Consider the following 26,318-nt stretch of genomic DNA (forward strand, 5'->3'; position numbering starts at 1 on the left):
AATAATGACCCTGACGAAATTGGTCAAAATTATCCCATAGTTCTAACCATTTTAAACTAAGTCCTTTAGGGAGTATATCAAATAATTAAAAAAATCAAATTTCAAAATTTCAACTTTTAGAATAATTTAGCTTAAGGACCCCATTTCATGACCAAAATAATGATCCTGACGAAATTGGTAAAAATTATCCCATAGTTCTAGCCAATTTTAACAAAGTCCCTTAGGGGGTATATCAAATAATTAAAAAAATCAACTTTCAAAATTTCAACTTTTTAGAATAATTTTAGCTTAAGAACCCCATTTCATGACCAAAATAATGACCCTGACGAAATTGGTCAAAATTATCCCATAGTTCTAGCCAATTTTAACAAAGTCCCTTAGGGGGTATATCAAATAATTAAAAAAATCAACTTTCAAAATTTCAACTTTTTAGAATAATTTTAGCTTAAGGACCCCATTTCATGGCCAAAATAATGACCCCGACGAAATTGGTCAAAATTATCCCATAGTTCTAGCCAATTTTAGTAAAGTCTCTTAGGGGGTATATCAAATAATTAAAAAAATCAACTTCCAAAATTTCAATTTTAGCTTAAGGACCCCATTTCATGGCCAAAATATTGACCCCGACGAAATTAGACAAAATTATCCCAAAGATCTAAACATATTTAACAAAAGAAAAAATAATAACAGATTGTGTTATGGACACTTAGAAACTTTACCATTTGTGCGATTTGTTGTAATTTTATTTCTAAGTCAGTATACCGAACGAATAACAAATTTTGTTATTAGGAGAGTTTTTGAAATGTATCACATTTCCTCTTATTGGCGTGTTATTAAACATTTTCAATATAATATCACTTCAATACCAAATTTTGTTATTTTATCAGAAACTGTTATTATTTTTTCTTCTTGAAGTTGAACTTCAGGTTAAAATAATAACACTTTTTGTTATTTTAACAGGATTTGTTATTGAAATATTATTAATTTTGTTACCCGAGCAGACGGAAATAACTTGGGAAGGTCAGTTTTTGATATTGTGAGAAGATCGAAATATGTTATTGGGATGATCGGATTAGTTGTTAAAATAACAAAAATCAATAACAAAGATTTGTTCGAAGAATAACTTAAACTGTTATTATGTTGTTATTGCAATAACAAACCAATAACACAGAAGGAATCATGAAGGAATAACAAGATTTGTTATTTTGTGCGGAGAGGTGGAGCAGCATAATAACAAAAATGTTATTGAACTGGTATGTCTCCATAACAAAAAAGTTATTGTTTTGGTTTATTTGTAATTTGCAAATAAACCTGCAGTTGCCATAACTCCTCTGTACTAGTCAGGGCTGCAGAGTCAGGTACCTCCAAGCGACTTTGAATCCATACTTTGAAGACAACTCCGACTCTGGATGCAGGATATGACGTCAACGACGACTTTAGCTCTCCAAAAATACCCGACTTCACAGATTCCGACTCCAAGTAAAAGTTGCTGAAAATTAGATGAATCCGATGCAGTCTCCGAGGTCACACTCCAGCTCGAACTTCAACGTCAGCTCCGACTTCCTGGCTCTGTGAAAATAATAACAGTTTTTGTTATTCACACTTCAAAAATTCTCAATAAATAAATCAATTCCGTTAGGGAATATAACAAAATAAAAAAAAAGAACTCTCAAAAGTTAATTTATCGGATTAATTTTAGCTTGAAACCCTATTTCATGGTGAAATAATGACCCCGATGAAATTGGTCAAAATTATTTCATAGTTCTAGCCAATTTTAGTAAAATCCCTTAGGGGTATATCAAATAATTAAAAATCAAATTTCAAAATTTCAGCTTTTAGAATAATTTTAGCTTAAGGACCCCATTTCATGACCAAAATAATGACCCTGACGAAATTGGTCAAAATTATCCCATAGTTCTAACCATTTTAAACTAAGTCCCTTAGGGGTATATAAAATAATTAAAAAAAATCAACTTTCAAAATTTCAACTTTTAAGAATAATTTTAGCTTAAGGACCCCATTTCATGGCCAAAATATTGACCCCGACGAAATTGGTCAAAATTATCCCGTAGTTCTAACCATTTTAAACTAAGTCCTTTAGGGGGTATACCAAATAATTAAAAAAAATCAACTTTCAAAATTTCAACTTTTAGAATAATTTTAGCTTTAGGACCCCATTTCATGACCAAAATAATGACCCTGACGAAATTGGTCAAAATTATCCCATAGTTCTAACTATTTTAAACTAAGTCCTTTAGGAGGTATATCAAATAATTTAAAAATCAACTTTCAAAATTTCAACTTTTTAGAATAATTTTAGCTTAAGGACCCCATTTCATGGCCAAAGTAATGACCCCGACGAAATTGGTCAAAATTATCCCATAGTTCTAACCATTTTAAACTAAGTCCTTTAGGGGTATATCAAATAATTAAAAAATCAACTTTTAAAAATTCAACTTTTAGAATAATTTTAGCTTAAGGACCCCATTTCATGGCCAAAATAATTACCCTGACGAAATTGGTCAAAATTATCCCATAGTTCTAGCCAATTTTAACAAAGTCCCTTAGGGGGTATATCAAATAATTAAAAAAATCAACTTTCAAAATATCAACTTTTTAGAATAATTTTAGCTTAAGGACCCCATTTCATGGCCAAAATAATGACCCTGACGAAATTGGTCAAAATTATCCCATAGTTCTAGCCAATTTTAGCAAAGTCCCTTAGGGGGTATATCAAATAATTAAAAAAATCAACTTCCAAAATATCAACTTTTTAGAATAATTTTAGCTTAAGGACCCCATTTCATGGCCAAAATATTGACCCCGACGAAATTAGACAAAATTATCCCAAAGATCTAAACATATTTAACAAAAGAAAAAATAATAACAGATTGTGTTATGGACACTTAGAAACTTTTCCATTTGTGCGATTTGTGGTAATTTTATTTCTAAGTCAGTATACCGAACGAATAACAAATTTTGTTATTAGGAGAGTTTTGAAATGTATAACATTTCCTCTTATTGGCGTGTTATTAAACATTTTCAATATAATATCACTTCAATACCAAATTTTGTTATTTTATCAGAAACTGTTATTATTTTTTCTTCTTGAAGTTGAACTTCAGGTTAAAATAATAACACTTTTTGTTATTTTAACAGGATTTGTTATTGAAATATTATTAATTTTGTTATTACCGTCTGCCCGGGTAGTTGAAGAATTTGCCCTTTATTCTCAACACGCAGATCCGGTCATTCACCACCTTCCACTTGATGACTCGGTTTTTCTGATCCCCAATCACTACGAAACCGACTCCGTGCATAAAACCAATAACAGTTCTCGTTATTATGGAATTAAATTGAAAAACATAACTTAAACTGTTATTATTATCTTATTCCGCATTTCCAATTGAATATCATCCCAATAACATTGTTTGTTAAAATAACAGAAACTGTTATTAATTTTTCTTCCAAAATTTATTTACAAGAATATTCAATAACAGTTTCTGTTATTTTAACAAAATTTGTTATTGAAATGACATGAATTTTGTTATTACCGTCTGCCCGGGTATTACCGTCTGCCCGGGATCCCCGGGCAGACGGTAATAACAAAATTCATGCCATTTCAATAACAGATTTTGTTAAAATAACAGAAACTGTTATTGAATATTCTTGTAAATAAATTTTGGAAGAAAAAATAATAACAGTTTCTGTTATTTTAACATACAATGTTATTGGGATGATATTTATTTAGAAATGCCCGGGCAGACGGTAATAACAAAATTCATGCCATTTCAATAACTAATACTGTTAAAATAACAGAAAATGTTATGGATTATTCTTGAAAAATCAATTTTTACATAAGAGTTCAAAAACAGTTTATGTTATTATAACAAAATATGTTATTGGTCTAATATTTATTGAAAGCAAAAACAACTTGGGAATAACATTTTTTGTTATGGAAGAATAACGGCAACTGTTATTGGGATGCTCGGATTACCCAGTCACGGATATTTCTAGCAGAGGTTGTTCTGCTAGAATCCTGCTAGAATGATTCTAGCAGGCTTGTCAGAATGCTGTAAGAATTTTGCTAGAATATTCTGACACAGCGAAATCTACCAGGATTCTGTAAGAATTTTGCTAGAATAATCTGACAGAGCAAAATATGTCGAAAATTCCCAGTCACGGCGTTCTCACAGGATTCTTACAGAATTCTAGCAGAGCGAAAATATTCTTACTTGAACTATGCCATCATCCTGCTAGAACTTTGCAAGAATTCTCAGAGAATTCTAGCTCAAATGCAATAACCGGTTCTAGCAGGTAGAATTTTGCTAGAACTATTCTGACAGGCCTCCTGCTAGAATTCTGTAAGAATTTTGCTAGAATGAGATGGCAAAAAATCCTGCTAGAATCCTACTAGAATTTTATTAGAATCAAATGGCAGAACATGTTGGTGATAATCAAACAATTAAAAATGTTCAATTTAAAAAAACATAACACAAGAAACTTTATCAATTTATTACGCACTCACTTTTTAATTACATTTCAACTAATTTAACTCTTCTTAACTTTATCTTATTAAACACATTATCTGGTTTTCTTTTTGGTAAGAAAACGGTGGTGCGCTGATGCCGGGAAATAAGCCGTCCAACTTGACATGATTTTCAATTAACGGCCGCCGGAATTTAGGGTGCTGGCGGTGAAGTTCCCCCGTGGGCCATGTGGTTCTTGCTGACAGTTTTCCTGAAAGTAGATCGAGCCTTCCAGGTTTAAGCAATGGGAACTGTGCCTGTGGAATTGAAATTGAAGAATTAAAGTAACTTAAAAGTAAACAATCTATACATATTTTTCTTACTATATTCGGGTTGGCCTGGCGACCAACGGAACGACGTCGACGCTCCATTTGCTTGCGATGGCAACTTTTTATCACAAATTTTCTGTCAAGATGGCGGTCACAATGTAGTTTGGCGAAAATGACGTCATTTTCGACAGACTTTGCGCTGTCAGAAGGTTCTAACAAAATTCTTACTATATTCTAGCAGATTTCGCTCTGTCGGAATATTCTAACAAAGTTCTTACAAAATTCGGACAGCCCTGCCAGAATCATTCTAGCAGGATTCTTAGAGAACATTTCTGCCAGAAAATTCCGTGTCTGGGTTACGTCATTTCCACCAAACCGCTTTGTGGCGAACTTGACTTCTATAGAATCCTGCTAGAGTTTTCTTAGAAACAATTTGGTAGATATTTATATTTGTAATTCTATAGAATCCTGCTAGAGTTTTCTTAGAAACAATTTGGTAGATATTTATATTTGTAATTTTTGTAACATAAAACGAGTTTCAAGATTTAATTTATTCAAACAATGTTTTTTTCATAATCACAAAACGTTAAAATTCTACACTTTCTCATTTTTCCACCTATATATTTTTTTCAACGACAATTCTCCGAAATATTCTTCTTTCTGGAGATCTGGCGTCCGGGATTTTGGTTGGGACACCCTGCTTGAATCTCGCACTTTTATTCGCTGGTCCCTCCATGATCACTTATCGTTGTGGAGTGTGTGGCCCTTGGACTTGACAATATGCGAACAAACTTCGGTAAGACCTGCAAATTTCCATATATCTTAGAAATTATTTGTTTTAACTTATTAACCATTGCTTACCTTTTGTTTTCTGGAATGCTTTCGCGTAGCCGACGGCCACATTCCGATTATGTTGCATCTGAGGCTACTCCACCGCGCTAGAATCGTGTTTTCCTCGAATATTCAATGGACGAACCAACGAAATCTGATGCCTGTTGTTTTTGGCGGAAGTCAAGTTCGCCACAAAGCGGTTTTGTGGAAATGACGTAATTTTCGACATATTTGCTCTGTCAGATTATTCTAGCAAAATTCTTACAGAATTCCGGCAGATTTCGCTGTGTCAGAATATTCTAGCAAAATTCTTACAGCATTCTGACAAGCCTGCTAGAATCATTCTAGCAGGATTCTAGCAGAACAACCTCTGCTAGAAATATCCGTGACTGGGAACGTGCACAGGGCTTTGGTACAAAAGCGTGCAAAGTAATTTTATTGTTAAAATAGTTCAAATTAGTTGTTTCAATGTTATTATTTCACGAGTTGATTAATTTAAGCTTAAGAAAAACATTTTATATCAAAACTTTTTTCAAACACTTATTATAGTTTGAATTTGGTAGGAAAATTAACCTTTTGGAAAAATTAGCATTTAAATCAAAATTTTTGTATGAAAAAAATAAGTGAAATTATATTTTTTATGAATATAATTGTTAAAACATCAATAATACAACAACTATGACGAATACTAGGTTGATGTACTCCTAAAAACATAAGAAAATGATGTGGAATTTTTTTTAGCTGGTTTATTTTAATTCAATTATATCATACGACCTTCCAAAGACGAATGGTATCCAATGCACAAACCGTTATTTAGATTTATGGTGAATTGCAGTTGGAACAAGTGAGTCTCATGCAAAGGAATCGATGAATGTATTGAATAGAACAAATGTGCCCCAATCAAATTAAATACGTAATATTTTTAAGTATGGACGACCCATACAGTTTTGCCAAGTGTGCACATCGTGCAGTCGTCTTCGGAGCCACGCTTGACCCCAATACAGGCCGCGTGAAAACTTCGATTACAGATCCCCGAGCAGTTCCAGAGGTATTGTTGGTCGAAAGGTGAAGAGCACGACGGCACATAGCACTGCATTTTGCTTACGTTTGTTAATAAGGGCACACGCGACGCGCGACGAAAAAAAATAAGTTTACGTTTACGTTTGTATACTGGGTCGGTGAAGGTAAATAAAAATAAGGTGTAGAGCGAATTAAAAACGCGTCCGTCCGGTAAAAAGACTCAACTGCAACTGAGTGAGGGCCCTCACTTCATCCATCAATAAACTGCAAGACAATGAAATTGAAGTCCGGCAAAAATCACTGGCAGAAGAATTAAACGAACAAACCGTACTGGAAATCGAATCTGGCTGGCGACTTATCGGCAGCAAAAATATTTGGAAGCCAGTAGTAATATAAACAGAACGGCTTTTTAAAGGCCGCTCTACTAGCACCAACCTTTTAGAATTTGTAAATTTTACACTGAATGCAATGCATAATCGCAACTTCGTAAAAGTAATTCATACAGACTTTAGTAAGGCATTTGACAGAATCGACATACCATTATTAATCTTCAAACTGCAGAAAATTGGAATTCAACCGAATCTTTTGGAAAGGCTTAAGTCATATTTGACTAAGCGCGAACAAATTGTTCGCTTCCAAAATGTACTATCGGAATCAATTCACGTAACCTCTGGGGTTCCGCAAGGATCCCATTTAGGACCTCTTCTTTTCATCTTGTATATAAACGACATTTCCTTCATTCTTAAAAAAAATTAACGTACTTGTATATGCAGACGACATGAAATTGTATATGGAAATAGGAAATGCCAATGACAGTCATATATTCCAAAACGAAATTAATCTTTTCTACACATGATGTAGTAAAAGCCTACTCCAATTGAATGTAAAGAAATGTAATTCCATTGCCTTCAGCAGAAAACATGAAACACCAAACATAACAGTATTATTAGGAAACCAACCAGTAAAAAAATGCAAAGTAGTACGTGATCTAGGTGTCATCCTAGACTCACAACTAACATTTGTAGAACACTATAACACAATAATAAACAAGGCAAAAAGTACATTAGGCTTTATAAAGCGCTTTGCATTCAACTTCCAGGACCCGTATACTATTAAATTACTCTATATAACGTATGTCAGGCCACTCTTGGAATACTGTAGTATCGTCTGGAATCCATACTATGCCGTACACCAAGCACGTATTGAATCTGTCCAAAAACAATTCTTACTGTCCCGGGCGGAAAGTGACCCGGGCAGAAAGTTGCTTCTTGGAAAAATCTACCCATGTTCGTAAAAACACGAACAAGTCAAGTTCACCCCAGGGTATGGTTAAGAGATAACCGAACATGGCCACGAACATAAATTGTTCGAGGCGTATCTGCGAAAAATCTTGTTGAGTTTATTCGACCAACAATGCCACATCAAGTTGAGTTTATAGTAGCAAACAACTGAAATCTTCCAAAAATCATATCAAGTTCATAAAGTAGATTTTGATCCCAAAAATAATTTTATTGGTTTTTAATGCACCCCGCCACAATTAAGACCACCCCCCCCCCCCTTCTTCCTCTTCACAAATATGAGTAATATTGCAGGAATGTACGCACTTACATCAAAACAAGATTTTACAAAGTTGAAAAATTATTTTACTCCAAAGTCTCTATATTCCATTTTTTTTAAATTAAAAATAAAAGTCTATGAAAATATTCCTAAAATTGCATAAGTCCAAAAATCCACAGTAAAATTTCAAAAAGCCTGGTAATGTTTCTTATCAAAATAATTTTTCAAAATGTTGAAAAATATTCAACTGGCTGAGAGCAAAAATTTCGCAAAGTCCTGAAAATCTAATAAATTCTACCAACAATCTTGTCGTGATACGGATCCCGTAAATTTTCTAAGTGCCGGAACGATTTTTGTAGGGGGTATATCAATAATTATTAAAAACCAACTTTCGAATTTCAAAATTTCAATGAAAACGTTTTGTTAGGGACATTATTTTAGGAACAAACTGATGTTTTTGTAAAAATTGGACGAAAATTTCCTGTAATTTCGACGATTTTTTCGAAATTTCGGTTCAAAGCAAAAATAAACATCAACATAATTTATCATGTTTCTAAACATCCCAAAAATTTTCTAAGTCCCAATTTTTTTTCAGTTTCCTGTTCTCGAAAAATTTTAAGTGTTGAAAATATTTTACTGGTCGAAAGCCAACATTTTGCTAAGTCCAAAAAATCAAATAAATTCTACCAAAAATCTTGTCGTGATACGGATCCCGTAAATTTTCTAAGTACCGGAACGATTTTTAGGGGGTATATCAATAATTATTAAAAACCAACTTTCGAATTTCAAAATTTCAATGAAAACGTTTTGTTAGGGACATTATTTTAGGAACAAACTGATGTTTTTGTAAAAATCGGACGAAAATTTCCTGTAATTTCGACGATTTTTCCGAAATTTTGGTTCAAAGCAAAAATAATTTATCATGTTTCCAAACTCCCAAAAATTTTCTAAGTTCCAAAATAATGCTTTTTCTGTAAAAGTAAAGAATTGAAAAATATACGCAAAAATTTCAAAGTCCAGCATAAATAAAATCAAACTTTAAAATATCAGCTCATGAACATTATTCTAAGTGTCGGAAATTGAAAATTATGTGACTGCTAACTTTTATAAGTCCAGCATAAATTTGAAATAAAGTAAAAATAATCATTTCATGATGTTCGGGTGAAATTTTGGAAAAATAAAATTTTCGAAATTGACTGCTAATTTTTATAAGTCCAGCATAAATTTGAAATAAAGTAAAAAAATCATTTCATGATGTTCGGGTGAAATTTTGGAAAAATAAAATTTTCGAAATTTTTGCTAAGTCCAAAAAACTACCACTAACACCTCAATATCAATATGTGACTGCTAATTTTATAAGTCCAGCATAAATTTGAAATAAAGTAAAAATAATCATTTCATGATGTTCGGGTGAAATTTTGGAAAAATAAAATTTTCGAAAGTGACTGCTAATTTTACAAGTCCAGCATAAATTTGAAATAAAGTAAAAATAATCATTTCATGATGTTCGGGTGAAATTTTGGAAAAATAAAATTTTCGAAATTTTTGCTAAGTCCAAAACTACCACTAACACCTCAATATCAACTGTAGATAATGCAGTATGATCATGGAATATACTTTCCATGATACGCAGTCGGTTTCAAAAGTCGTCATAACTCGAGGAGTTTACAGCAAGATGCGAATAAACAAGCCAAGATAGTTTGAAGTTATATCCACCAACTCACTTTCCGCCCGGGGAGTTGGTGGCGATAACTTCGAACTATCTTGGCTTGTTTATTTGCATCTTGTTGTAAACTCCTCGAGTTATGACGACTTTTTAAACTGACTGCGTATCATGGAAAGTATATTCCATGATCATACTGCATTATCTACAGTTGATATTGAGCTGTTAGTGGTAGTTTTTTTAGACTTAGCAAAAATTTCGAAAAATTTATTTTTTCCAAAATTTTACCCAAACATTATGAAATGATTATTTTGGCTTTATTTCAAAATTATGCTGGACTTAGCAAAATTTGCAGTCACTGACAGAATTTTCAATTTCCGACACTTGAAATAATTTTTATGAGCTGATATTTTAAAGTTTGATTTTATTTATGCTGGACTTTGAAATTTTTGCGTATAGTTTTTAGTTCTTTACTTTTTACAGAAAAAGCATTTTTTTGGGACTTAGAAAATTTTCGGGAGTTTGGAAACATGATAAATTATTTTGATGTTTATTTTTGCCTTGAACCAAAATTTTGGAAAAATCGTCGAAATTACGGGAAATTTTCGTCCGATTTTTACAAAAACATCAGTTTGTTCCTAAAATAATGTCCCTAACAAAACGTCTTCATTGTAATTTTGAAATTATAATTATTTGCTTATATTGGCAATTAGCGGCGAGAAATATTAAACTAACCTAGGACAGAAAGAGGAGAGACAGAATTGAAGATCGCGACAACAGTTTTTTTTCAAACCTTTTGTCACATGGTGGATAGATCCAGACAGGTCGCTGGCAGTTATAAGGGGAAAGGAGGTGAAGAAGCTAAGGGCCATTCATTCTAAGTGTAATACTTGGTTGAACTAGCTTTTCAGGGGTCTTCCATTAACCGACACAGAAGGTATCGGAGAATGTCCCACATAGTTGACACACGATAATTTCTTTTCGTGTTTCGTCATCTATGGGACGACCCCCAAAAAACTAGCTCAACCAAACTCGCTATATACTCTTAGTGGCGCACTTCGATTCTACCGATGGATTTCTTATTTTCAGATATTATCTACCGAAATGTTGCTGCTTGTGAGCACTCTGTACCGATAGTTCCTACTTTCGAACAAATACCGATAGATGAGTTTTATTGTTTTTCTTTTTTACCAACTTATTTTTTGCTTTACAGTATTGTTTTTGATCACCGGAAGTTAATTATAATTATTTGCTTATATTGGCAATTAGCGGTGTTCGGTCTACACCCGAATGTTCTGCAGTTGCGCGATTCTACCCAACTTCGCGCATACTGTTTTCAGCGTGCAACCGACGCAACGCTGCCAACTTGACAGTGACGAAAGAGGAGGACAGAAAACTGCGCGCGTCGACGAGCAGGAAAGCGCGCGCTGTCAAAACTTTTCACACTCGCCTTGCGGACCGCGTACAGTGCGGACGTCTCTTTGTTTACTTTTGCTTTAATATAGATTTAATTTAGTTTTAGTAAAAGTTAAACGTGTTTTTCTTCTCCGGAATCGTCCCAACCAACAGTGTTACAGTCCACTATTGGCGCTCTGGCACTAAACCGAATCGAACGATTTCTACTCTCGCCGCAATTTTTCTCTCCGCCTTTTTCTGTCAAGCTTAATGTGGTATTACTCGATCAGTGTGTAAGCCAACTTGGTTGTGATGCCTCCATATTGTTTTGATTGACGAAAATTTATGTCGGTAGATGAACCAACTTTTTTTGTTTATTTAATTAAAAACAAAATAAAATATGACTATTTTTACCTGCAGAAGTGGTTAACATCATCATCCAAAATCTCCAACGGCATCACGCAAGCGCTGATGCTATTAAGCTTGACAGAAAAAAGGCGGAGAGAAAAAGTGCGGCGAGAGTGGAAATCGCTCGTTTCGATTTGGTGCCAGAGCGACGAAATATTTTTCAGTGATGTTTATCCTAGCGTTCAACACAACTTGTTACACTCATAATTAGAGTTGATAAGTTTGCGAAGCGTAGTGTCAGATAAGTCACCGCGAAAATTCGATTTATTTCCGAAACCACAATATATTCCGCCGTCATAATTCCACCGCCGCACAGTGGGCAAAAACAGGTGAAAAAACGGATCTTTTGATGCCGTCACTTTCCGCCTTTCAAAACCATCATTTTTAATGTAAAAAATTACGAGGAATCGATTGGTGATACTCTCGTTAGCGGCAAATGACGGGAAATGGTCCATTTCACCCCATATAGCCTTTTTTTGGGTGTTTTTCACAAATATCTTCAAATGCCTAAGTTTGCCGCACTTCTAAAGTATCTTATTTTATGTAAAAAATCACGAGAAATCGATTGGTGACACTTTCATTGACAGCAAATGACGGCAAGGGCCCATTTTGCCCCTTTTACCCCTATTTTAAGTGTTTTTCTTCAATATCTTCACTATCCGTGATTTTCTACTGTTGAAAAGTATGTATTTTTATGTAAAAAATTACGATAAATTGATTGGTGACACTTTCATTGACAGCAAATGACGGCAAGGGCCCATTTTGCCCCATTTACCCCTATTTTAAGAGTTTTTCTTCAATATCTTCACTATCCGTGGTTTTCTTCTGTTGAAAAGTATGTAATTTTATTTAGAAAATTACGAGAAATCGTTTGGTGACACTTTCATAAACATCAAATGACGGCAAGGGCCCATTTTGCCCCATTTACCCCTATTTTAAGTGTTTTTCTTCAATATCTTCACTATCCGTGATTTTCTACTGTTGAAAAGTATGTAATTTTATGTAAAAAATTACGATAAATTGATTGGTGACACTTTCATTGACAGCAAATGACGGCAAGGGCGCATTTTGCCCCATTTACCCCTATTTTAAGAGTTTTTCTTCAATATCTTCACTATCCGTGGTTTTCTACTGTTGAAAAGTATGTAATTTTATTTAAAAAATTACGAGAAATCGTTTGGTGACACTTTCATAAACATCAAATGACGGCAAGGGCCCATTTTGCCCCATTTACCCCTATTTTAAGAGTTTTTCTTCAATATCTATCCGTGGTTTTCTACTGTTGAAAAGTATGTAATTTTATGTAAAAAATTACGAGAAGTCGTTTGGTGACACTTTCATAAACATCAAATGACGGCAAGGGCCCATTTTGCCCCATTTACCCCTATCTTAAGTGTTTTTCTTCAATATCTTCACTATCCGTGATTTTCTACTGTTGAAAAGTATGTAATTCTATGTAAAAAAATACGAGAAATCGATTGGTGACACTCTTGTGGGCAGCAAATGATGGCAAAGGCCCATTTTACCCCATTTGCCCCTTTTCATGGGTGTTATCATAACATTTTTCAATTAGCACAGCTTTGTGCACTAAAAAATCCAAATTCATGCAAAATCTTTTGAAGGGCAAATGATGATAGTTGTTACTCCAAGCAAAAAACTTTTGTTTTTCTCAGCTAAATAAAACAATTAATTGGGCCCTTGCGGACCACTACAAAAAAGAATATATTGAAGCTGCAATCACAATTCATCATCACTTTCCTCAAAATCAGAAGCGCTTTCGATATCACTGGCATCATCTGATGGGTTGGCGTAGTAAAATGCCATCTTTTGGCTGAACTCCTGCTTTGCTCGATTGGGACGTTGAGATCGTTTCTTGTGGTATTCAAGATGGGACATTTTCACATCCGTCCGAGTCAGCGACGATGTTATCAAGTCCGTCAAGCTGTGCTCAGCTGAAGTCTTCCTGGTATGATGAGTTCGATCGTATTTGTAGTTTTTGTGGCACCGTTCACCGCCACCCTCATCGGCGAAACTCATCGGAAAAGGCTAGAAAAGTGTATAAAAATAGTCCTAGTCAAGATAAATTAATTATTTAATTAGAACTTACAAGGCTGCGGATCAACTGTGGCATATGGCTGTACTTATGCACACACGGTGGCAGCTTCTTCATATCGGGAAACTCCTGGCCAAGCTGATAAACAATAGTGTTGTACAGATGCTGAACTTTGCATGGATCCAGAAACTTTGAAGACAACGCTAAGCAGCTGATCATTTTAAGGTTCTCGACCAGCTCTCGGTTGATTCTAAGTATTTTAGCCAGCTTCTCCGTGTCTGTTAATGCTTTCCGAACAGTATTTCCATGGTTCGACGAACCTTTTCCTCCAGACTGCGCACGATTAACGTTTATCTTAAACGCAACTTCCAATTCGTTGGAAATTTCCCGAATTCTCGCTTGCACCTCCTTACTTGCCTGCGCCGGATGACCTTCAACTTGCAGCTGAGCGCATATCCGGATCAACCATTCAAACCAGTTAAGCCTTGAGTGGTAAAAGTGTGGTCCGATCAACGGACTCGACCCCGCGAAACAGCCATATAAAGGACAAGCTTGCGTGTAGCGGTTAAGAACAATCGCGTTGGCTGCTTTCCCATCGATGAGGCTGTAGATGTAGTTCACGTTGATTTTCAGCTGCACTGCTCCAAACTGTAGAATGATCGGGTTCTCGTTGATGTCGTGCACATCCTTAACGAACTTGTCGTAGATGTTCTTCGTCAGCGTATCGTTTTCTTTTACCCAGCCCATTGATTTTGCATGACAAAATATATCAGATTGAGGATTCGGGTTCACCCACAAATCCTCTCCATCGGCCACGAGTGTAAGGCTCATCATGTGTTCGGTTAGCAGAGAATCGTCATTGCCCAGCAAACCCTTCTGATCATAATGGGCAAATCCAGTAGCGGAATCAACTCCCGATGCTACCATCAGCGTTACGTTTACTGTCCGGCCCGGCGTACCGTCATCGAGGGAATTCAGCTTCTCCCTCACCTCCGGGATTTCCGCCAATCTTTTGACATCGTTGCTGATCATTGCCCTTAATTCCACTTCCACCGAAAGGTAACCCTTGTCCCAGTTAGGTGGCTCAATAACAGGCAGAATGTCTTTCCGCAGCTTCATAATCTCGGACCAGGGTACAAGCATTTTGATTCCAAAGAAATTTTTGGAAAACTTCTCCAAAGCTTGGTACTTGCGCTTGCTGAGCTTCACGTGAGTTTTTAATCTCAGCGATTCCTCGGCAGACGGCTTGTTCATGTTCTCAACAATACGGTCGTTTTCAAGCAACTTTGAAGCCCAAGCTTCACCTTTGGTTCGAAGAAACTCTAAGATCTTAGCTGTAGCTGGACAGGTACTGTGGTGTGCTGTGATTTCAGCTGATTGCAGTAACTTCTCCAGTGACTTCTCCTGCTGGGACAGTGTCCTGCAATGCTTTTCTTTTGTCGTGACAGACAGACGGTCGAAAGGAAGCCGTTTGCGACCACTCCGCTGAAACTCCGAGCGTTGAGGTACTTGAGCGGCAGTCTTGTCTGAGTTCGGATCGTGTACCGTGGATTCATCTCCAAACTATTTAAAAAAGTTGAGTGAAAAAACAATCCAAAGTTAACCCAGAATGTATATGTCTTAGATATGTTGTAATGATGAAAATTATGGCCAACACATAGCCAAAAAAGAAATTCTTCCAGTTTTCGATATAATGCACCGAGGTATTTTTTTTTAAATGGCGTAATCTTGCTTGAAAACGCCCAAGGTTTTTTCTATATAAAGAATTGTTCAATCATTTTTCTTTTTCAGTATATTTGCATTATAAAAGACTATTTAGGTATAAAATACTTGCCATGAAACCTTGCTTGAGCCAACCTTCCTCAACCTTCTCCAGTTTGACTCGACTTCCAGCTGTCTTCCATCGCCGTGTGAATCGTTTTACCCAATTATCAACGATGTTGTGGATTTCTTCGTCACTACCTCTAACCTTTCCCAGCACCTCTTGGAAAACTCGTGATTTGTCCCGTTGAGAGTTCAAATAAACTTCCATTAACTTCTGATTCGTCAACATCTTGCTAACTCACTTCCGTTTATGTAGTCAAATTATAAACAAAGAAAAAGATCATAAAATGAGGTGCTGTCACTTCTCACGTGCGCGTGTATTAGTGAGGCTTCCTGGTGAAACAAGGTGATTTTATGAACTTTTTCAAAGTGTATTTTACATAATATAGATACCGTTATCAGAGGTGACATTGGGTCTGAGGGGTGAGATTGGGCCATATAAAAATGCTAAAATTTGTATGACCCAATCTCACCCCCCAGATCCAATGTCACCCCTGATGATGGTACTTTAAAACTGTAAAAAACCACAGTAATTTGCTGTCAATGAAAGTGTCACCAATCAATTTCTCGTAATTTTTTAAATAAAATTACCGTAAACTGGGGTGACTTTGATAGCCCGGGGTGACTTTGATAGGTTTTTCAAATGCTCGTCAAATTAATACCTACTCATTTTTCAGAATTTTGAGTTTGTAGGCATTAAGAAATAGCTTATTATCGAACTTATATGGGAAAATGTGAATGTAACATTGGATGTATCAAAATTAGTGGCCAAATCAAATTTATATCAATGTCACCTCGGGCAATCAAAGTCACCCCAGTTTACGATACATACTTTTCAACAGTAGAAAACCACGGATAGTGAAGATATTGAAAAAAACACTTAAAATAGGGGTAAATGGCGCAAAATGGGTCCTTGCCGTCATTTGCTGTCAATGAAAGTGTCACCAAACAATTTATCGTATTTTTTTAAATAAAATTACATACTTTTCAACAGTAGAAAACCACGGATAGTGAAGATATTGAAGAAAAACTCTTAAAATAGGGGTAAATGGGGCAAAATGGGACCTTGCCGTCATTTGCTGTCAATGAAAGTGTCACCAAACAATTTATCGTATTTTTTTACATAAAATTTCATACTTTTCAACAGTAGAAAACCACGGATAGTGAAGATATTGAAGAAAAATTCTTAAAATAGGGCTAAATGGGGCAAAATGGGCCCTTGCCGTCATTTGCTGTCAATGAAAGTGTCACCAAACAATTTATCGTAATTTTTTACATAAAATTACATACTTTTCAACAGTAGAAAATCACGGATAGTGAAGATATTGAAGAAAAACACTTTAAATAGGGGTAAATGGGGCAAAATGGGCCCTTGCCGTCATTTGATGTTTATGAAAGTGTCACCAAACGATTTCTCGTAATTTTTTAAATAAAATTACATACTTTTCAACAGAAGAAAACCACGGATAGTGAAGATATTGAAGAAAAACTCTTAAAATAGGGGTAAATGGGGCAAAATGGGCCCTTGCCGTCATTTGCTGTCAATGAAAGTGTCACCAATCAATTTATCGTAATTTTTTACATAAAAATACATACTTTTCAACAGTAGAAAATCACGGATAGTGAAGATATTGAAGAAAAACACTTAAAATAGGGGTAAAAGGGGCAAAATGGGCCCTTGCCGTCATTTGCTGTCAATGAAAGTGTCACCAATCGATTTCTCGTGATTTTTTACATAAAATAAGATACTTTAGAAGTGCGGCAAACTTAGGCATTTGAAGATATTTGAGTAAAACACCCAAAAAAAGGCTATATGGGGTGAAATGGACCACTTCCCGTCATTTGCCGCTAACGAGAGTATCACCAATCGATTCCTCGTAATTTTTTACATTAAAAATGATGGTTTTGAAAGGCGGAAAGTGACGGCATCAAAAGATCCGTTTTTTCTCCTGTTTTTGCCCACTGTGCGCCGACCGTGTTGCGGCGTGAACATTGGTCCAATCGAACCGGATGGCCACCTGATTGGACGCTTCCAGGAAAAAGAAGAAGAACTGGCAAGGCAAACCGGCCTCTGCCACGGAACGTTCATGATCCGCGAGTGACATCGTTCGAGGCAAACCGGCCTGCGAACTCGGACACTTCCGCTGAGGCAAACCGGTCTCAGAACCTGGAACGTTCCGGATCGCGTGTGAGGTTCGAAGCAAACCGGCTTCAGAACCTGTTCCGCGAGTGTCAAAGTTCGAGGCAAACCGGCCTGCGAATTCGATCTTCCGAAGCAACCGTGGCGCGTGTGAAAGGGTGAGGCAAACCGGCCAAAAACCCCTGCGCAACCGCAATCGCGCCGGAGGAAGAGGCAAACCGGCCTCCTAATCCGCGCGAGTTGAAAGATTCCGGCACAAACCAGCCCGGATCTACCGCAAAAAGTGAACACGCGGCCTCCGGAAGTGACTCCGGCCGTAACCCGTGACACCAGCAACCCTGCTGCTGTTTCACGTTGTGTGTGTGTGTGTGTGCTCTCGTGGTGAGCAAGAAAAAGAAAACCTGCCGCTGAACAGAATCAGCCAGAAGTGACACAGTGTTGTGCGCGTCGCAAAATCCCGAGTGGCACGGTAGAAGTCGACCGATTCTATCGTGGCCAGGTTGGATCTGCCCCTCAGATCAACCCTCTCTAGGGCAACGAACCCGCCGCTGAAACCTACACCTCGGGCGATGTCGCGCAAACTGTAAACCGTGAAGAACCATCCAGTAAAAAGTGTACTCAAAAATGGCCGAAGAATTTTTGGTGTACAAGTGCGAGCGTGTACATGCGCGAGTCGAGCGAATCCGAGCCCAGGCGAAACATGCAGAAGAGAATCCTCAGGAGGCGAACATGCCTCTGATTCGACTGCTCAGGAAAAAGATTAAGGGCACCGTCGATGAGTACGAGGAGCTATACATGGAGCTGATCGACGTGTGTGAACCTGCCGAAACTACCGCGTACGAGAAGAAGCGGAAGGAGTTCCTGAAACTCTTCCGGGAAACGTTTCTGGCGATCCAGTCCATCGAAGTCGCCCTGTTGTACCCACCGGTGGAGTACCAGCCCGTGCTCTACGTGCCTGTCCAGTTTCTGCAACCGCAGGAAACCCGCATCCAGACCGAATCCGCCGTAGCACCAGGCGGCGGGCAGATCAAATGTTCGGTTGCCACGTGCAGCCAGGTCGTGGAGTCGACCTTAAACGAACCAACTAGCAAGGTAGGTGCCCCGCTATCCCACAACTGCTCGACGTCAACCCTCGCAAGACGTCCACGATCAAGAAAATCTTCCAGCGGTCTCGGAGAAGCCTTCGCTAAAGGTAGACCCACCGCAAACTGCTACCAGCTCGTGCGAACCCGCCGTGTCTGCTGAATCGGCGCCAAGTCCGACCATGTTGGACAGCCAAGTGACCGTAGCGACGAGTGCCACGACTGCTGCTCAAGCTACTCAGACGGACGAGAAAGGCTCGTCAAGAAACTCCCGTGAATCCACCGCTCACAAGAACCAGGCCGAGGTGTTCCAGGTCGCAACAAGTCCGAGCACCGTCCAGCGTGCCGTTGCGGCAGACATGGAAAATGTCCGGAAGCCAACGAAGACAAAGTCTCGTCCCGAGATCTCTCACCGAGACAACCTGCGAAGCTACAATCGCAGGCCATCGAAAGAGCCAAGCTGCATCGGCTCCATTAAGCAGCAACGCCCACGTGAAAGGAAGTGGCGTTACAAACCACTTAGAGCCCCGGCCTCTCGTACGACATATGCATCTACCAACAGAAACCATCTACCAGATCCAGACTCAAGCATGCAGCATCTCCAGCAAGCCAAGAAACCTCCTGATATTCAGCAACTTCCGGTGTTGTCTGAAGCCTTTCAGCCTTCAGCCGGGGGGAGGATGTTCGGTCTACACCCGAATGTTCTGCAGTTGCGCGATTCTACCCAACTTCGCGCATACTGTTTTCAGCGTGCAACCGACGCAACGCTGCCAACTTGACAGTGACGAAAGAGGAGGACAGAAAACTGCGCGCGTCGACGAGCAGGAAAGCGCGCGCTGTCAAAACTTTTCACACTCGCCTCGCGGACCGCGTACAGTGCGGACGTCTCTTTGTTTACTTTTGCTTTAATATAGATTTAATTTAGTTTTAGTAAAAGTTAAACGTGTTTTTCTTCTCCGGAATCGTCCCAACCAACAGTGTTACAGTCCACTATATTCCGCCGTCATAATTCCACCGCCGACCGTGTTGCGGCGTGAACAAGCGGCGAGAAATATTAAACTAACCTAGGACAGAAAGAGGAGAGACAGAATTGAAGATCGTGACAACAGTTTTTTTCAAACCTTTTGTCACATGGTGGATAGATCCAGACAGGGCGCTGGCAGTTATAAGGGGAAAGGAGGTGAAGAAGCTAAGGGCCATTCATTCTAAGTGTAATATCTAAGATAATATCTGAAAATAAGAAATCCATCGGTAGAATCGAAGCGCGCCACTAAGAGTATATAGCGAGTTTAGTTGAGCTAGTTTTTTGGGGGTCGTCCCATAGATGACGAAACACGAAAAGAAATTATCGTGTGTCAACTATGTGGGACATTCTCCGATACCTTCTGTGTCGGTTAATGGAAGACCCCTAAAAAGCTAGTTCAACCAAGTATTACACTTAGAATGAATGGCCCTTAGCTTCTTCACCTCCTTTCCCCTTATAACTGCCAGCGCCCTGTCTGGATCTATCCACCATGTGACAAAAGGTTTGAAAAAAAAAAAACTGTTGTCGCGATCTTCAATTCTGTCTCTCCTCTTTCTGTCCTAGGTTAGTTTAATATTTCTCGCCGCTAATTGCCAATATAAGCAAATAATTATAATAAATTTTGAAATTCGAAAGATGGTTTTTAATAATTATTGATATACCCCCTACAATAATCGTTCCGGCACTTAGAAAATTTACGGGATCCGTATCACGACAAGATTTTTGGTACAATTTATTTGATTTTTTGGACTTAGCAAAATTTTGGCTTTCGGCCAGTAAAATATATTCAACACTTAACAATTTTTCGAGAACAGGAAACTGAAAAAAAATAGGACTTAGACATTTTTTGGGAGTTTGGAACATGATAAATTATTTTGATGTTTATTTTTGCCTTGAACCAAAATTTCGGAAAAATCGTCGAAATTACATACGAGAAATTTTCGTCCGATTTTTACAAAAACATCAGTTTGTTCCTAAAATAATGTCCCTAACAAAACGTCTTCATTGAAATTTTGAAATTCGAAAGTTGGTTTTTAATAATTATTGATATACCCCCTACAAAAATCGTTCCGGCACTTAGAAAATTTACGGGATCCGTATCACGACAAGATTGTTGGTAGAATTTATTAGATTTTTTGGACTTAGCAAAATTTTGGCTTTCGGCCAGTAAAATATATGCATGTATGTATGTATGTATGTATGTATGTATGTATGATCCCCATACCCGCAGGCAACTTGGTCCCGAAACACATGTGGGCGCTACCCACTGAGAATTTTGGCTCGAGCCTCGACTCGATTCAGGCTCGATCTCGAGCCAGATCGACTCGAGGCTCGAGCCAAAATTCTCAGTTGGTAGGTGAACAATTCGATCATCTTTTACTCCGTAATCTGTACACCCACGTGCATAAGTTTTTTTTTGCACGTATTTTAATGCTACAAATACCGGCGCATAGATCAAAATTGTTACCCTTTTCCCTCCCCAAGCGCCAGAAATTTGTAGCGGGTGTAGGGACACTTCGCATAGACGCCCTTGCTCCCATCACGTCACTGAGGGTATGGAGCGACGAGAAATTAATAAGCATGCCCCTCAGTCGAACCTTCATTAGAGAAGCAGGCAATCCACAACTCACAGCGAACGACCAAGGGAACACCCTACCGCGTATATAGTGAATTTGCTTTGAACCAAAATTTCGGAAAAATCTTCGAAATTACAGGAAATTTTCGTCCGATTTTTACAAAAACATCAGTTTGTTCCTAAAATAATGTCTCTAACAAAACGTCTTCATTGAAATTTTGAAATACGAAAGTTGGTTTTCAATAATTATTGATATACCCCCTACAAAAATCGTTCCGGCACTTAGAAAATTTACGGGATCCGTATCACGACAAGATTTTTGGTAGAATTTATTAGATTTTCAGGACTTTGCGAAATTTTTGCTCTCAGCCAGTTAAATATTTTTCAACATTTTGAAAAATTATTTTGATAAGAAACATTACCAGGCTTTTTGAAATTTTACTATGGATTTTTGGACTTATGCAATTTTAGGAATATTTTCATAAACTTTTATTTTTAATTTTAAAAAAATGGAATATAGAGACTTTGGATTTTTCGTGATTTGGAAAATTATTGTGACATTTTGGCAATTTTTTAATGAGTTTCTAAAGTTAAATAACTTTTCAACCTTGAAAAATCTTGTTTTGATGTAAGTGCGTATATTCCTGCAATCCCGGGCAGAAAGTTGCATCTTGGAAAAATCTACCCATGTTCGTAAAAACACGAACAAGTCAAGTTCACCCCAGGGTATGGTTAAGAGATAACCGAACATGGCTACGAACATAAATTGTTCGAGGCGTATCTGCGAAAAATCTTGTTGAGTTAATTTGACCAACAATCCCACATCAAGCGTTGTTAACAGTGGCGAACAACTGAAATCTTTAAAATACCATGTCAAGTTCGTAGAAAAATTTTTGATTCCAAAATTAATTTTATTCGTTTTTAATGCACCCCGCCACTTTTTAGGACCCTCCGCCTACTAATTTCACATATTCAAAGAAATTTCCTGTAATAAATATCAAAACAAGAATTTTCAAAGTTCAAAGTAATTATTTTGAAAAATTTATAAATTTTTAAAACCGAAACATTTTGGGAAGAAATTAGGTATAATTAGGTTTAGTTAAGTTTTATCTGTACACTGCCAAATAAATTAAAAGTTAAAAGTCCTTTATGTTTCCTTTAATTCTCAGTAAGGTAGGTTAAGTTTGGAACACCTAACTACATCCAATTTGCTGATTTTCACTTATTTTGTTAAACTTATGATAAAAACTTGCTTGCTCACTCATTTTGACAATTCTCTTTATGAGTTGTAATTGAATTTCAAACTGCTAACATTGGAGGCACGATGGAATTAGATGCTGTTCCACTATTGCCTGAAATGTGTTGTTTTAAAATGTTTTTAAATGCTCGCTAACGTATCTTTCAAAAATTACAATTTACTTTGTATAAGTCATTCTGCATTTTTTGCTATTAAAAAGTACCGTCATCTGGGGCAAATCGGGACAGCTGTTTGAACCTTGTTACAGCACAATATTTGGATATTTTTGATTGGTTGAGTGGACTGTAGACTGTAGATTCGCCTCAGATGACGGCCAGAATGTGTTCAACATACAATCAATAGGAATAAAAGTGATAGGTTCACTTCGAAATATTTTTTTAAACTAACTTTGCTGACCATCTGCAAATCCATCAAGCTAAGGTTTGTGTTAGGATTTCTTTTTTTCAGTCCATAGGTAGCCATTCAGAATCGGGTGTGCGTAAAATAACGCTTCTCCTACGTAGAACACCAGATTGATTTTCGTTTTCCTGTGAAAAGAAGAAAAAAGAACACAAAGTATCAATTCTTGTATGACAATTTGATAAATTGGCAGTACAATGTTTGGGAAAAGTGTCTGTTCTAATCAAATTCCTAATCCGAAATTAATCGTCTAATAACTGATGAGTCAACATTAGATGCTCGATTGAAATACATGCTTTTTTTTGCCTTATAAATAAATGTTAGTAAGAAAATTCACATCATTGAATTGTTGTACCTAATGAAGATGTTTAATAATTGAAAAAACTACAAAACTGATGTGGCTCTGATGAGAGGAGGAGGACGAGAATAAGGACAGGGAAGAAAGGAAAGGGAAAAGGGAGGAGGAGGTCGAGGAAAGGTTCATTATACTTATCTAATTGACCCCGCCTGCTGAGAAAGAAACATTCGTTGCGGAACAACGACGACCCACGGCTGTCCTCTACAACCGACCGGGGTTTCAATCGGTTCGTTCACAATCAGGTCCAAGCCAAGAGATCGTCATCGGCATCGGCAGTCTGACCCGATAATCCGTCGGGTTTCGCCGGAAGAATCTTCAACCAAAAACCCTGCAGCATCCGGGATCAGAACCTCAAATCTGATAAGTAACCTTCATTATGAAACGGAACGGCATGTTTGTTTACAAAAACAAACTTTCGTGGTTTTCGTGTTGGTTTGTTTAAGTTCTAAAGTAAATTTCCGGGATTGAAACAATAACTCTAGAGCCTCACGTAAGATTAAAGAAAAAGGCTCATTTCAAAACAAATCAACCAACTAGAAATCCACTAAATTTAGTCCTCTCGCGGAGTCTGATTGACAATCAGGAATCAACTTACCCGCTCTGTCACCTTCGTTGCAATTCTCCTTCTGAGGCGGCTTCGATCCAGCTGGACGGAAGCTGGTGATTTTGTTCGGTCATCATCTTATCAGCTGCGGGGATTTGCTGCAGTCCTCCACTTTTTTAATCAAAACACCACCGTCTCCCAACTCCTCCTGCAAATAGATCGATTACACTCGCAAAACCAAACAAAAACACAAAAACACATAATTTACACGTTCCTTGAGCTTTGATTTTGCAGCGGACATAAGCACTACAACGAAACTGGATTCAGGACCACTTTTCCACGCAAAATTCCAAAAAACACAAACGCGACGGACCACCCGACAACACGACACAAAAACAACAACAATTGTGGCGCTTGCTTTGATAGGCTTTGATCGTTTCGTTTGACGTTTCCAGTGTCGCTTGTTTTGGGGGGCGTCCACAAACAACGTTTGCGCAAAAGTATCGAAAATGTATTGCTAAATTAGTATAAATAGTAAAGATTTGAGGAGAACTGCACTGCTTGTAATTGCAAAATGATTTTTTAAATAATTGAAACGCTCTTTTTCTAATTTCAAAATGGTAAAAAGCTACAGCATAGTTTATTGTTTGACTGATTCCCATGATTCCCGTTTGAAAGATTTGGATTGATAAAGTGTTACGTCGTGACGTGACAGAAAAAAACAAATTTTGACAGCTCGCATGCAATGTTTACATTGACTTAGTCATGTACAAACAAATCTAGAGCAACACGAGAAAAGAGCGGATAAGTATTTTGACTGTTTGAACTGTTTAGCTTATTTTCAGGCTTAAACTTTTTCACAAAACTCGTAGTGTTAAATAATAGCTGGCCTTCCCAGCTACCTTTTTTCCACTGCAGGTTTTGTTAAATAGTTACTTGTCTCGAAACTTTCAAAATAGATCCAGCTGACAAATTGCTTATGTGCCCTTTTCAAATGTTGCTCCAGAAATAGTGCTGAGTAGTTTATTTTAAAAACGGCCGAAAATGTGACGAGCCAATTCTTGGGCGGAATATAAATTTATTCGTATTTTTTAATGTTTTCTATCTTTTTTAACAAATAGCAAGGACATTAATCATCCTTGTGGGCAATTCTTGATTTTTCTTAACGCGGGGCAAACGGAAAAAGACGATTTGGGCCTGGCGGAAAGGATGACTAGGCGCCCCAAAGTAAAAGCTAGCTGATGGTTCTGTTCTGCAAACAACTGATCGCCGGCGACTTACACCTTGTAGAGGTGGCATTTTAACCTGTAGCCAAACTTCGTTCACCGCTACAAAAGACTTTTACGGCTGGAATCATGGATATTGAAGTATTTTCGGCGGCCGCGTTAGCGACAATTCACGTCAAAAAGTGGCCAATACAACCAGTGAGGCGCATTCTGCTACGCCGTCTAAACCAAATTCGCCTCGACAGCATTCCAGACTGATTAGCCGCACCTGTCAATTATGTCCTACATCCGGGCAACCAACGCTCACTGTTCGCAGGCAGAACGTGCTCACAATCTTTCACAACATTCGTACTGACCCGACGGACCAGAACGGAACGCTGTCCAACTACATTAATCGTCGACACTTACCTCCTTCTTAATCTCCGTCTTGAACGCCGCGCCACCACTCTCAATAATCCGCCTCTCCCCTGCGACCCAAGCAACACACTTTGTCAGATAAACGTTTTTCCTAACTGGTTGTATAACCAATCCGTCTGGTTGTCACAACTTGTTCTACAACTCCTGTGAACTGGAAAAAGCGCACTTTTTTCTGTTGTATAACTTGCCAGAACAAGATGCAAGTTATCAGAGTAAGTTGTACAATTGTATTTGACAACACTGTGCTAGCTAACAAGAGATTCAACGAAAAAAGGAGGCGTGGTTTACGGCTGTGCTGTCAAATCAAAGCGCACACTGAAAAGGAAAATTAGTTTGAAAACAGCTGTCTAACCGTTGACTAACATACATGTAAACAAACATTTCTTATTAGAATTTCAATCAACGACGAAGCTAATAAAAAGTACGCTTGTTTCTGCCTGATTTATTTAAAATAATTCGAAATTGAATGTAAAAAAAGAAAAACAATCGTGGCGCGCAGTCTACGTGAAGTGTGAAAATTCCTTGCATGGCGAACTTTTAGATTTTCCTTTTTTGATGAACTTCCTCTTTCTCAAGATTCGATCCGATGACTTCGACGACTTGTTGTTCTCCACGGCAGGTCCAGGCGCGCTTCCACATCTCTCCACGGGGCTTCATAGTAAACAAGCTGGCCCAAACGTCAATAAAAAGGCTGCTGTCTGTTTTGTTAGCTAAAGAACTTAACTCCAACGAAGGCTGTTGAAGT

The 26,318-nt window shown here is 37.7% G+C and overlaps 1 long non-coding RNA gene across 1 annotated transcript in view; it reads right to left on the minus strand.

Annotated features, from left to right (window-relative positions):
* Window positions 1-4,647: 4,647 nt before the first annotated feature.
* LOC119770214 overlaps window positions 4,648-26,318 on the minus strand; it is a 65,665-nt gene continuing 43,994 nt past the window's right edge. Inside the window, exon 3 of the long non-coding RNA XR_005278719.1 lies at window positions 4,648-4,740. This is a non-coding gene — a long non-coding RNA (uncharacterized LOC119770214). The remainder of the gene's footprint in view (window positions 4,741-26,318) is intronic.

The sequence above is a fragment of the Culex quinquefasciatus genome, chromosome 3 (assembly GCF_015732765.1).
Source record: "Culex quinquefasciatus strain JHB chromosome 3, VPISU_Cqui_1.0_pri_paternal, whole genome shotgun sequence".
Taxonomy (NCBI): domain Eukaryota; kingdom Metazoa; phylum Arthropoda; class Insecta; order Diptera; family Culicidae; genus Culex; species Culex quinquefasciatus.